Source organism: Artemia franciscana, chromosome 10, assembly GCF_032884065.1.
Source record: "Artemia franciscana chromosome 10, ASM3288406v1, whole genome shotgun sequence".
Taxonomy (NCBI): Eukaryota; Metazoa; Arthropoda; class Branchiopoda; order Anostraca; family Artemiidae; genus Artemia; species Artemia franciscana.
The window spans coordinates 18,400,463-18,412,549 of NC_088872.1; the positions used below are offsets into that span (position 1 = coordinate 18,400,463).

General features: G+C 32.0%; 1 long non-coding RNA gene across 11 annotated transcripts in view; it reads right to left on the reverse strand.

Annotated features, from left to right (window-relative positions):
- LOC136031869 (uncharacterized) overlaps positions 1 to 12,087 on the reverse strand; it is a 76,802-nt gene that overhangs the window by 41,109 nt on the left and 23,606 nt on the right. For all 11 annotated transcript variants that reach the window (XR_010618605.1, XR_010618604.1, XR_010618598.1 and 8 more), the window contains one exon: positions 8,319 to 9,030. This is a non-coding gene — a long non-coding RNA (uncharacterized LOC136031869). The remainder of the gene's footprint in view (positions 1 to 8,318; positions 9,031 to 12,087) is intronic.

The window sequence follows — 12,087 nt, forward strand, 5'->3', positions numbered from 1 at the left end:
GTTTTTTTTTATGTTTCCAATGTTTGTAACATGTCAACTTATCAATCTGTCTTTTTCTTGATCAATATTACCATATTTCTCTTTTTTATTGTCTTTGTTTTGTTTCTGAATTGTGAATTGGCTTATTTTGACTTAGGATAAGTCATTTTCTAAGATATAAATCTTATCTAAGTCAACGCATACTAGGAGTGTCCATTCACAAAACTTTAGGGAGAGGGGAGTAAATATGTTTCTCCAAATCTAGGGGTTAATTTTGTGGTTTTTTCGACTGTCCTTACCGCTCTTCCCCTCCCCGTCAATTTATATGTCTAACACAGATCCATCTTGAGGACTGAACAGCGGGATGGGGAAGTGTATCTGCGACAGAGGCAGTTTTCAGAAGTTTTCAGAAAAATACAAGGAAATTTGCAAGAATCTCCCCCCCCCCATCTTGGAAAGTGAATCTCAAAAATAAATTTGTCTCAAAACTTCAGTATTGTTTTTCGGAGGAAGGGTCTTTCGATTAACCAGATTCAAAGAACAATTAGGGGAGAATAACAGGTCTAGATATATCCTGATAAAAGCAAAGTTCAAAGTATTACAGGTTAACCAAGACAAACCTAATTACCTTGACCTTGTTTGTTTACTATTAGACCTATAGTTTACTATACTGTGTAAGTGTTAAGCAATGATTAAGGACTGTATACTTACTTTTTTTGGCAGAATTAAATAAATAAAGTAATAGGAATGATAATAAAATATTATCGAAAGTAACATAAATAATATTTATAGTATATATATATATATATATATATATATATATATATATATATATATATATATATATATATATATATATATATATATATATATATATATACACATTAAACATAAATATATATATATATATATAATATATATATATATAAAATATATATATATATAATATATATATATTTATATATATCATGAAAAGAGAAATCACCAATGCTACAGCACAAACACAAAAAAAAAAAAAAAAAAAAAAAAAAAAAAAAAAAAAAAAAAAAAAAAAAAAAAAAAAAAAAAAAAAAAAAAGGAGACAGAAGGAGAAAAGGAAGACTGTTTTCCTAAATTAGTGATAACAAAATTTCAAAAAAACAAAACAAACAATTAGTTTCATTTGACGTTACACTTTGATCTAGAATGATCTTCCTGAAGAAGTTATCCCTAAAATTTTTTTTTTCTGTTTGCTCTTTCGAAAGAAGGTTCATTAGTCTACTAAAACCTTCATAAAGGACTAGTGACAAATATTTAACAATACCTTGAACCAAAAACTAAAAAAAAATAACAACAAAAAAAAATTTTATACTATACATACTAAAATCAACAAGAGCTAAGAGCTCATATGGCACTTATGACGAGGCAAGAAGAGCTAAGAGCCAAGAGATCATACGGTATGAGATCTAACAAAATTCTATGAATCAATAGATTAATTTAAAAAGGAATAACAGGCTTAATGCCGGTCAGGATTTAAAACAAAAGTTCTGAGTCACGATGTCCTTCTAAATATCAAAATTCATTAAGATCTGATCACCCACTCGTAAGTTATAAATACCTAATTTTTTCTAATTTTTCCTCTCGCTTTAGCCCCCTAAATAGTCGAATCTGGGAAAACGACTCTATCAAGTCAAATTTTGCAGCCCTCTGACACGCCTACCAATTTTCATCGTCCTAGCACGTCCAGAAGCACCAAACTCGCCAAATCACTGAACCCCTCCCCCCAACTCCTCCAAAGAGAGCGAATCCAGTACGACTTTTTCAATCACGTATAAAGGACATTTGTTTATTCTATCCACCAAGCTTCATCCCGATTCCTCCAATCCCAGTGTTTTCCCAAGATTTCCCCCTCCAACTCCCCCCAATGTCATCAGATCCGGTCGGGATTTAAAAAAAGAGCTCTGAGACACAATATCATTCCAAACATCAAATTTCACTAAGATCCCATCACCCGCTCATAAGTTAAAAATACTTCATTTTTTCTATTTTTTCCAAATTAACCGCCCCCCCCCCAGATGGTCAAATCTGGGAAACGAGTATTTCTGATTTAATCTGGTCAGGTCCCTGATACGCTTGCCAAATTTCATCGTCCTGGCTTACCTGGAAGTGCCTAAAGTAGCAAAACCGGGACCGACAGACAGACTGACAATACCAAGTGCCATAAAAAGCACAGGAGATATTTACCACTATTAAAAGATAAACTGTGCAAATTATTTTTGCTGATATATGAGCTGGATATAGCGTATTTCAGACTAAAATCAGCCGTATTTATTCAACAATAAAAACTGAAGTTAAAGGCTTTCAAACAAAAAACAATTTGTCAATGCTTATTTTAAAACCGTTTTATGGCTAACTTTTTAAGATTAAGAGTTTGAGTCAATAAAACAGAAACAAACAATTCATAAGTTCTTAATTATGAAGCCAAAAAAGGACAGATATTATGACTATTAATAGAAGTATTACAAAATACTATTTTTGAAAGTTGCTAAAAAGTCATGAAATTTCTTATGCAAAAATCAGTCGTGTTTATTCAACATTCGAAAAAAAAAAATTCAATTCAATATGTACAGAAAATTCAGAAAAGAATTCCAACAATCTTGCAATTTTTGGGAAATACACATTTGGGGGAGAAGGGTACACACCCACGAAAACATTTAAGAGGGCAAATAAAAGAAATGGCAAGAAATTCCGATTTGATGATTACTATTTGATGTTGTTTCATTTCATATATAATCTTTTTAATGGTTGACTTCAATATATACAGCTTTATGTGACGCAAAATACAAATTCCATAGCCATTACTAAACAAAATCTTGTTTGATATATAGGATTGTATATAAATAAACACATAAAATTACTCCAAGCAGCATTTTTGATATCGTCTCTTTCCCCTCCTCTAACAGTAAAAGTTTTAAAGTCTATTCCGTCACTTGCATTTTACTGAAAACATTTTCAGTCGATGTTTTTCAAAACATCGACGAATAATAAACGAAAATCACTAGAATAATCAGTCTAGGGGCAAAAAATTTTCCTTTTGATGCCCTTGGTGCATTCACAAATAGGAAAGTTTTGACACCATTCCTCCATTTTTGACACCATTAACCAATTCCAAAAAAAGAAGTAAGTTTAAAGAACGTAATTCGACAGGTTGATAGAGCTGAGTCTCATTTATCGACTGATAGCAAAACCGTTTTATGTCGAAAATCTAAAGACAAGGGATAGCAGAACAAGACATGTCAGAATCCTTATTAAAAATTGATGTTCCAAGATGCATTTGCTCGTATTTTGACTCCCCTTCTCATTTATTTCAGGAAAAGGGACTTCGGCCTAAGCTCACAACTCGACAAAGGACCGATTCTTACAGCGAAATGTTCTTCCAAACTTCGGAAGCCCCTTCTAATAAGTAACTCAGAATAGCTTTGGGCTAATCGGAGTAGTTTTTCCAGGAAAATGTTTTAAGCTACTGTGTTAAAACATTAAATAAAAACATGAATTTTTCCGAGGGTGAGTGGTGGGTTCACACAAACAAAAAAACAACTAATAACGACAAAAATGTGCTTATATCCATTTTTGTTATGTTTTTACGAGTCAGAAAACATTTCAGGGGAGGGGAGGGGTTCAAACCCCAAAACCTAACCTGGATTTCAAAACCTAACCCAATTTCAAGATTGTAATTCGAATTAATAATTACAAATATTGATATGCTGGTACATTTTATTCTAGAAAAAAATTAAAAAGATAAAAATAAGCACCCAAAAAAGGTAAATAAGTTCTATTCAAAAAAAGAATGTTCCACTGATATTTATTTGAGCCTAATTGCCAGTTTTAAGCGCATTGATTTTTGGTTTCAGCCATACATTTCAATGGCTGAATGTATTTCTAATGATTTGAATCATACTATTTGCTATGCATTGCTTCAAACGTAAAATGCATACTAGGTTTTTTACGACTGTAAGATTTTGGAAAACAAGATTTTAATTACAGCCATAACTAAAATAGCGCTGTTACTGGGCCTTTTATGCAAGGCTGTTACATCCAAGAAACAGCTGAATTGGGCTGTTACAACCGTTAAACGGAATGTTTCCGAAGACCATACGTCAGCAATTCTCTTTGCATTGATTGGTGCAAATATCTAAGAGCTATGTCGTTCATTAATATAAGGAAAAGAATTCGTTAAAACTTTCCAGTTGTGAAACTTACTTACATCAAGCAACAACATAATAGATATTAACATGGATCAAAGTTTTGAATTAGAAATATCTTTTTATTGTGATTGTGAGATTTGTAAAGGCCATTACCACGACTTTAGCAATTCTTATGAGAGTAATGCAGCAAATTTAGAAACAGTGGAAAATGGAATAGACGAGGATAATTTGGAAGAAATGAGGCGAAGAATCCTGGATGAAATGGAGAGAAAATTACTTAGGGCAGGCTCATCAATTTCTGTAGTGGAAGAGAGTGACCAATATCACAAGAAACAATACAAACAAAGGACACCCTCTCCATTCCAAGGAAGGTATCGCAAACGAAGGTTGGATATGGCAGAACAGGAAGAGGAAGATCGAAAGAAAAGGCATAGAAAGGATGGATTTCCCAACAGGGATAGCTCACGTTCTTCAAGAAATAGGAGAGAAGACAGTTATGAGAGAAGAAGGAAATATGAGGCTCCAAAATCTTTCTGGAGGAGACCATAGGTTTTATAAAAATTTTCTGTTTTAGATGCTGATATGCTTTTACAGGATTACAGTTTGGAAAATTCTCGATTTCTAGATATCAAAATTACTTTTTCCTTAGGCTAGTTTTAAATTTTTCGTAAGTTAGCTTTATATTATGATTGTTTTTCTTGAAGATGATCTTTTTGCCTCAAATTTGAATATATATATATATATATATATATATAGAGAGAGAAAAAGAACATCTTCCCAGTTCCTTTTTGGCACAGAAAATGGTAATTTTAGCAAAACCAGGCGACAATGAGTGAAGGTGGCCCCTTCATGAAACCCCTGTCGGCCGAGCAGATAATACTCGCTTCAAAGTAAGCGAGGGGGACTTGGGAGCTGGCTAAAACTACCATAATATGAGTGAATCTGCCCCTTCCACAACCTTCAGTCTTTATGTTAAAATCTTTATCTTCTTTAGAAATACGTCCATTCAAAATTAAACGGCCCTTCTGTTCGATCAATCTCCTAAAAGCATTGTGACAAAAAGTAAAACAAAAAAGAAAGATTGAGCAAGAGATCAGTCCCCCTCATATATAGAATAATTTCTGCTTGTTTTAATTTTTAATACTGCTCCTTACTTTTAAGTCAAAAAACTTTTTTTTAATTTCTGACCCTTACTCATATCTTGCCAAAAAATCCCTTTTCATTCCCCTTGGAACGTTTTCCCCTATGAAAAACACCCCATCCCCCCCAAAAAAAATGTATATTTCCCAATAACAAATAGTATAGCCTATATGAACAATGGGCAAATTACATATCTTACAGCCCTTCCCTCAGGGATTACAGGGGTCAATCCCATCTCAAGAGGCATAGTTAAAGGACCTTTTAACTAACCTCCATTGGGAGTGTGGGAGGGACAGGAGACTTGAAAGAGTGCTAGAAATTATACAGCTAAAAAATATGGATTAGTTATGCACTGTTTTCATTTCAAGAGGGGGGGGAGGGGTAAACGTAAACTGAAGAAAAAACTCATCAGAAAACAACGAGGGAAATAAGACACAGGAAACCTCAAAGATCTCGGGATATTGGGGATTGGGGGTTGAGACTGTCCAAACGCCTGGTTTCAAAGACGATGCTGGCTGTACTGATGACAAAGAATAAAAAGATAAACTTGCAGTAAGAAAAAAAAGTGCTGACACCTACACAAAACCTTTGCTAATCCATCTTTAGTGAACAATGTAGGCTTCAAAAATACTGAAAAAAATGATAATACAAAATTGACGAATCAAAAAAGCTAAAAATGGAAGTCATGAAGAACAGAACTAACAAACATTGAATCAACCCAAAAGATACATAAATAGTAGTAATCCTTCTTGTTTTGTCAATAATAGAAGTTAAGATTACCAAATTTTTTTTTATTTGTCTTGTCAGACTTTCAACTTTTCGTTTACTAGCACATGTATCTAATTTACTTGTGCCAATTTAGCGATTAGAAAAACAACAAGTTATTCAGTGCTGAAGAATTAGCGTATAGATCAAGGTATTGAGGACCCCTTCATATGTGGAATAATTTCCGTTCGTTTTCAGTTTTAATGTTGCTCCTTTCTTTAAAGGAGCTTTAAAGTTGCTCCTTTCTCATAATTTTTTAAAAATTATGAAAAATATAAATAGCCTATTATTGAAATCAAAAATTATATTGCAATTGAGGTATCGGGTTGAATTGAACCTGCCTCCTCTTGTATTCTAATTTATTATTTTCAATGCAATTAGTTTATACTTGGATTCGTCAAACGAAAAAATAGATGAATTTACAAGGAAATTAGAAAGGTTAATAAAAGGACAAAAAGGAGGTAAATGGTTCATCTCCCCTTAGGTTTTATGCTAACCTCCCCACCCAAATATATACAATAATGTACAGAAATTGAAAAGGTTAACAAAAAACAAAGAGGGGGTAATCCAAAATTGATGATTTATCCTGCGCCCCCTATCGGAAGAGGGGAAAAACATTTCGGCTGATTCCAGAGAAATCCTAATATGATAAAACAATGGTATACACATCCTTCTTATCAATGAAAATTGAGACACTGTAATTAGAATTAGAACTAAAACAATTAATTAAGTCATTAAATAACTAATAATTATTAATTATCATTATTCTCAACATTAAATCCAGTTATACTCTTGTTGAATTGTTTCAACAATTGTGTTACAACACTAAGTCCTTGGTTATAATCACTGCGTCTCTGATATCAAGTCTTTATCTCTGATAAAGTCCATTAAAGAATAAACTCATTTTTTTTACTTATATGCCCACAAAATGCAGGCAGGATTAAATAGGCTACAACACAGTCTTTTGAAAGACAAAATATTAGGATAGAGTCTCTCTCTCCATTTAACTGCATAGATCCATAGTTATGTTTAATAGACTTTAACTAGATATGTATGTAAAATCTATTTCTGACTAAATTTCTTATATTCTTTTGCCTCTTACATTACCAAAAAACCCTCTTCCTTGTTATTTATTCCATTTACCTCATCAACCCCCTTTTTGTTCACTAGTTTAATTTCTTTTTAAATTCTGCGAGTTTTTTTTTATGTTTCCAATGTTTGTAACATGTCAACTTATCAATCTGTCTTTTTCTTGATCAATATTACCATATTTCTCTTTTTTATTGTCTTTGTTTTGTTTCTGAATTGTGAATCGGCTTATTTTGACTTAGGATAAGTCATTTTCTAAGATATAAATCTTATCTAAGTCAACGCATACTAGGAGTGTCCATTCACAAAACTTTAGGGAGAGGGGAGTAAATATGTTTCTCCAAATCTAGGGGTTAATTTTGTTGTTTTTTCGACTGTCCTTACCGCTCTCCCCCTCCCCGTCAATTTATATGTCTAACACAGATCCATCTTGAGGACTGAACAGCGGGATGGGGAAGTGTATCTGCGACAGAGGCAGTTTTCAGAAGTTTTCAGAAAAATACAAGAAAATTTGCAAGAATCTCCCCCCCCCCCCCCATCTTGGAAAGTGAATCTCAAAAATAAATTTGTCTCAAAACTTCAGTATTGTTTTTGGGAGGAAGGGTCTTTCGATTAACCAGATTCAAAGAACAATTAGGGGAGAATAACAGGTCTAGATATATCCTGATAAAAGCAAATTTCAAAGTATTACAGGTTAACCAAGACAAACCTAATTACCTTGACCTTGTTTGTTTACTATTAGACCTATAGTTTACTATACTGTGTAAGTGTTAAGCAATGATTAAGCACTGTATACTTACTTTTTTTGGCAGAATTAAATAAATAAAGTAATAGGAATGATAATAAAATATTATCGAAAGTAACATAAATAATATTTATAGTATTATATATATATATATATATATATATATATATATATATATATATATATATATATATATATATATATATATATACATTAAACATAAATATATATATATATAATATATATATATAAAATATATATATATATAATATATATATATATATTTATATATATATATATACGATATGAATAAATAATATTGTAATAAATTAAAATAAAAGGTTTAATTAAAGAGTGTAAAATAATTAAAGATAAATAAAAAAGTAAAAACTACTCATAAAACCCAAAAAAATTACCTCAGGCGATATTTTGCTGAGCTTCATTGATGGCTTCATCATTCCAATATTCTTAGAGCCTTTTGGCAGTTTAATCCAATTATCAGTTTTTACACTCTTTACACTAGATTTTTCATTCTCTACAATTTTCACAACTCTATCACCATCAACAATTACTGTGCCGAATTTCTATATAATGTTTTCTTCAACCAAAATTGGACTTTATCCTTTGTCCTTTTGATGTTAGTTTTTTGGTCTTTTTTATGAGGCCCTTTATAAGGGATTTTTTTTGTCATTTAAAATATGGATTTGCTCACTAGCACTGTACACAACAGGATTTTGAACTTCTTTAGGACTACATTCAACTGATGGAGGCTAAGGGAGCGCCTGTTCAAAATGAGGTTCATTCACTGTTGTCAAAGTTTGTGACCAAGGTAAATGACCGTCCTTTTTATTGACATTTACCTTCTAACATTTGGTAGTTTGCATTTTCACATTGTTTGGTATAACCTGCACTGGTGAGCCAACACTGCTTGGAATCACAATTGGAAGATATTTGTGTGAAATCTACTCATGTGTTTGTGCTGGGAGCATTAGTCTGAGACGGATGAATGGTAGTTTGTGACGTTGGACTTTGGTGTGAAGTCCCTACACTCAAAGTAACAGAGGCATGAGATAGTGGCGAAGACCCTGGAGACTGCATTGGGGCATAAGAGCTCACTTGTTGCATTATCTGAAAGGTCAAGTTAAACAGATCAAAACAAAAATAAAGAAAAAAAGAAAACAAAATTTCAAAAAAACAAAACAAACAATTAGTTTCATTTGACGTTACACTTTGATCTAGAATGATCTTCCTGAAGAAATTTTTTTTTTTCTGTTTGCTCTTTCGAAAGAAGGTTCATTAGTCTACTAAAACCTTCATAAAGGACTAGTGACAAATATTTAACAATACCTTGGACCAAAAACTAAAAAAAAATAACAATAAAAAAAATTTTATACTATACATACTAAAATCAACAAGAGCTAAGAGCTCATATGGCACTTGTGACGAGGCAAGAAGAGCTAAGAGCCAAGAGATCATATGGTATGAGATCTAACAAAATTCTATGAATCAATAGATTAATTTAAAAAGGAATAAGAGGCTTAATGCCGGTCAGGATTTAAAACAAAAGTTCTGAGTCACGATGTCCTTCTAAATATCAAAATTCATTAAGATTCGATCACCCACTCGTAAGTTATAAATACCTAATTTTTTCTAATTTTTCCTCTCCCTTTAGCCCCCTAAATAGTCGAATCTGGGAAAACGACTCTATCAAGTCAAATTTTGCAGCCCCCTGACACGCCTACCAATTTTCATCGTCCTAGCACGTCCAGAAGCACCAAACTCGCCAAATCACTGAACCCCTCCCCCCAACTCCTCCAAAGAGAGCGAATCCAGTACGACTTTTTCAATCACGTATAAAAGACATTTGTTTATTCTATCCACCAAGCTTCATCCCGATTCCTCCAATCCCAGTGTTTTCCCAAGATTTCCCCCTCCAACTCCCCCCAATGTCATCAGATCCGGTCGGGATTTAAAAAAAGAGCTCTGAGACACAATATCATTCCAAACATCAAATTTCACTAAGATCCCATCACCCGCTCATAAGTTAAAAATACTTCATTTTTTCTATTTTTTCCAAATTAACCGCCCCCCCCCCCCAGATGGTCAAATCTGGGAAACGACTATTTCTGATTTAATCTGGTCAGGTCCCTGATACGCTTGCCAAATTTCATCGTCCTGGCTTACCTGGAAGTGCCTAAAGTAGCAAAACCGGGACCGACAGACAGACTGACAATACCAAGTGCCATAAAAAGCACAGGAGATATTTACCACTAATAAAAGATAAACTGTGCAAAATATTTTTGCTGATATATGAGCTGGATATAGCGTATTTCAGACTAAAATCAGCCGTATTTATTCAACAATAAAAACTGAAGTTAAAGGCTTTCAAACAAAAAACAATTTGTCAATGCTTATTTTAAAACCGTTTTATGGCTAACTTTTTAAGATTAAGAGTTTGAGTCAATAAAACAGAAACAAACAATTCATAAGTTCTTAATTATGAAGCCAAAAAGGACAGATATTATGACTATTAATAGAAGTATTACAAAATACTTTTAACTGAAAGTTGCTAAAAAGTCATGAAATTTCTTATGCAAAAATCAGCCGTTTTTATTCAAAATTCGAAAAAAAAAAATTCAATTCAATATGTACAGAAAATTCAGAAAAGAATTCCAACAATCTTGCAATTTTTGGGAAATACACATTTGGGGGAGAAGGGTACACACCCACGAAAACATTTAAGAGGGCAAATAAAAGAAATGGCAAGAAATTCCGATTTGATGATTACTATTTGATGTTGTTTCATTTCATATATAATCTTTTTAATGGTTGACATGAATATATACAGCTTTATGTGACGCAAAATACAAATTCCATAGCCATTACTAAACAAAATCTTGTTTGATATATTGGATTGTATATAAATAAACACATAAAATTACTCCAAGCAGCATTTTTGATATTGTCTCTTTCCCCTCCTCTAACAGTAAAAGTTTTAGGGTCTATTCCGTCACTTGCATTTTACTGAAAACTTTTTCAGTCGATGTTTTTCAAAACATCGACGAATAATAAACGAAAATCACTAGAATAATCATGATGAATGAAAAGAACTAATGAAAATAAACTGAATATTTAATATATAAGAATATTAATCCCACAAAACTCAGCAATTCAAGATTTTTTTGCTTTTTTCGTTTCATTTTTTTCCAAAATTATAATTATAATCATAAGAAATGTATATAATATAATTTGTTTTCAAAACGCACGAATGAAGTAACAGGCTTTAGAACATTTGCATTTAGAGGAGGGGGAAGGGGGCAGTAGCTAAACTCCAGCTTGAATTAAATTTGCTCATTCTAAGTTTGACTTCAATATCCAATTTAGCTTTTACTCTTTTTAATATTTACTAATTCATCTATATCAGTATCTATAATATTTATGTTTGATATAATTATTTGTTTTAATTTCTGGTCATTTCAAGTTTAAATTACTATTGGACTTTACTTAAGCTGATCTTAAGTTTAATATGGCTCTTTGCTTTTAAAAACTTCTTCTTTTTACTACATTATTATCTGTTAATTTTTTGATTGCCAAAGTTTATTATTGGTTAATATAGTGAATATTTCTAAAGTTTTCATGTCTTTGGCTTAAAAATAAAAATTTTCCATTTTAATCTAGTAGGGCTAATTAGTGTATTTTTTATTTATTTTAATAGCCCCATCAACGTTCCCTGAACGGGGATGTTTAATAATTTTTAGTGTTTTTCAACAGAGAACTGAAAATTAAAGAGAATTAATTAATAAAAAAAAAAAAAAAAAAAAAAAAAAAAAACAATTCATACAAAGAACCACTATTCGCACCTATTCATAAAATAATATAATTATTCAAAATTATCAGTTGTGGTGAAAGATAAATTTGTTTCATTTGGTTTTCATTTTAAAACCAACATGTTTTACTTTTAACACAAGTTAGACCATGGACAAACAGTAAATTTAAGAGCGCCATCTATTTTCAAACAAAGATAACTTTATCAAGATTTGAAGCACAGAATAACAATGTGGTGTCTTTCTTGCCGTTGATAGCATCGTGTCGTTTATTTGTAGCTTTCCGTTTTGGATATTTTGCAAGACAGCTTAAATCATTTGTACAACATATCCTCTTCAATGGGAGCTGTTTTGCCTTGTA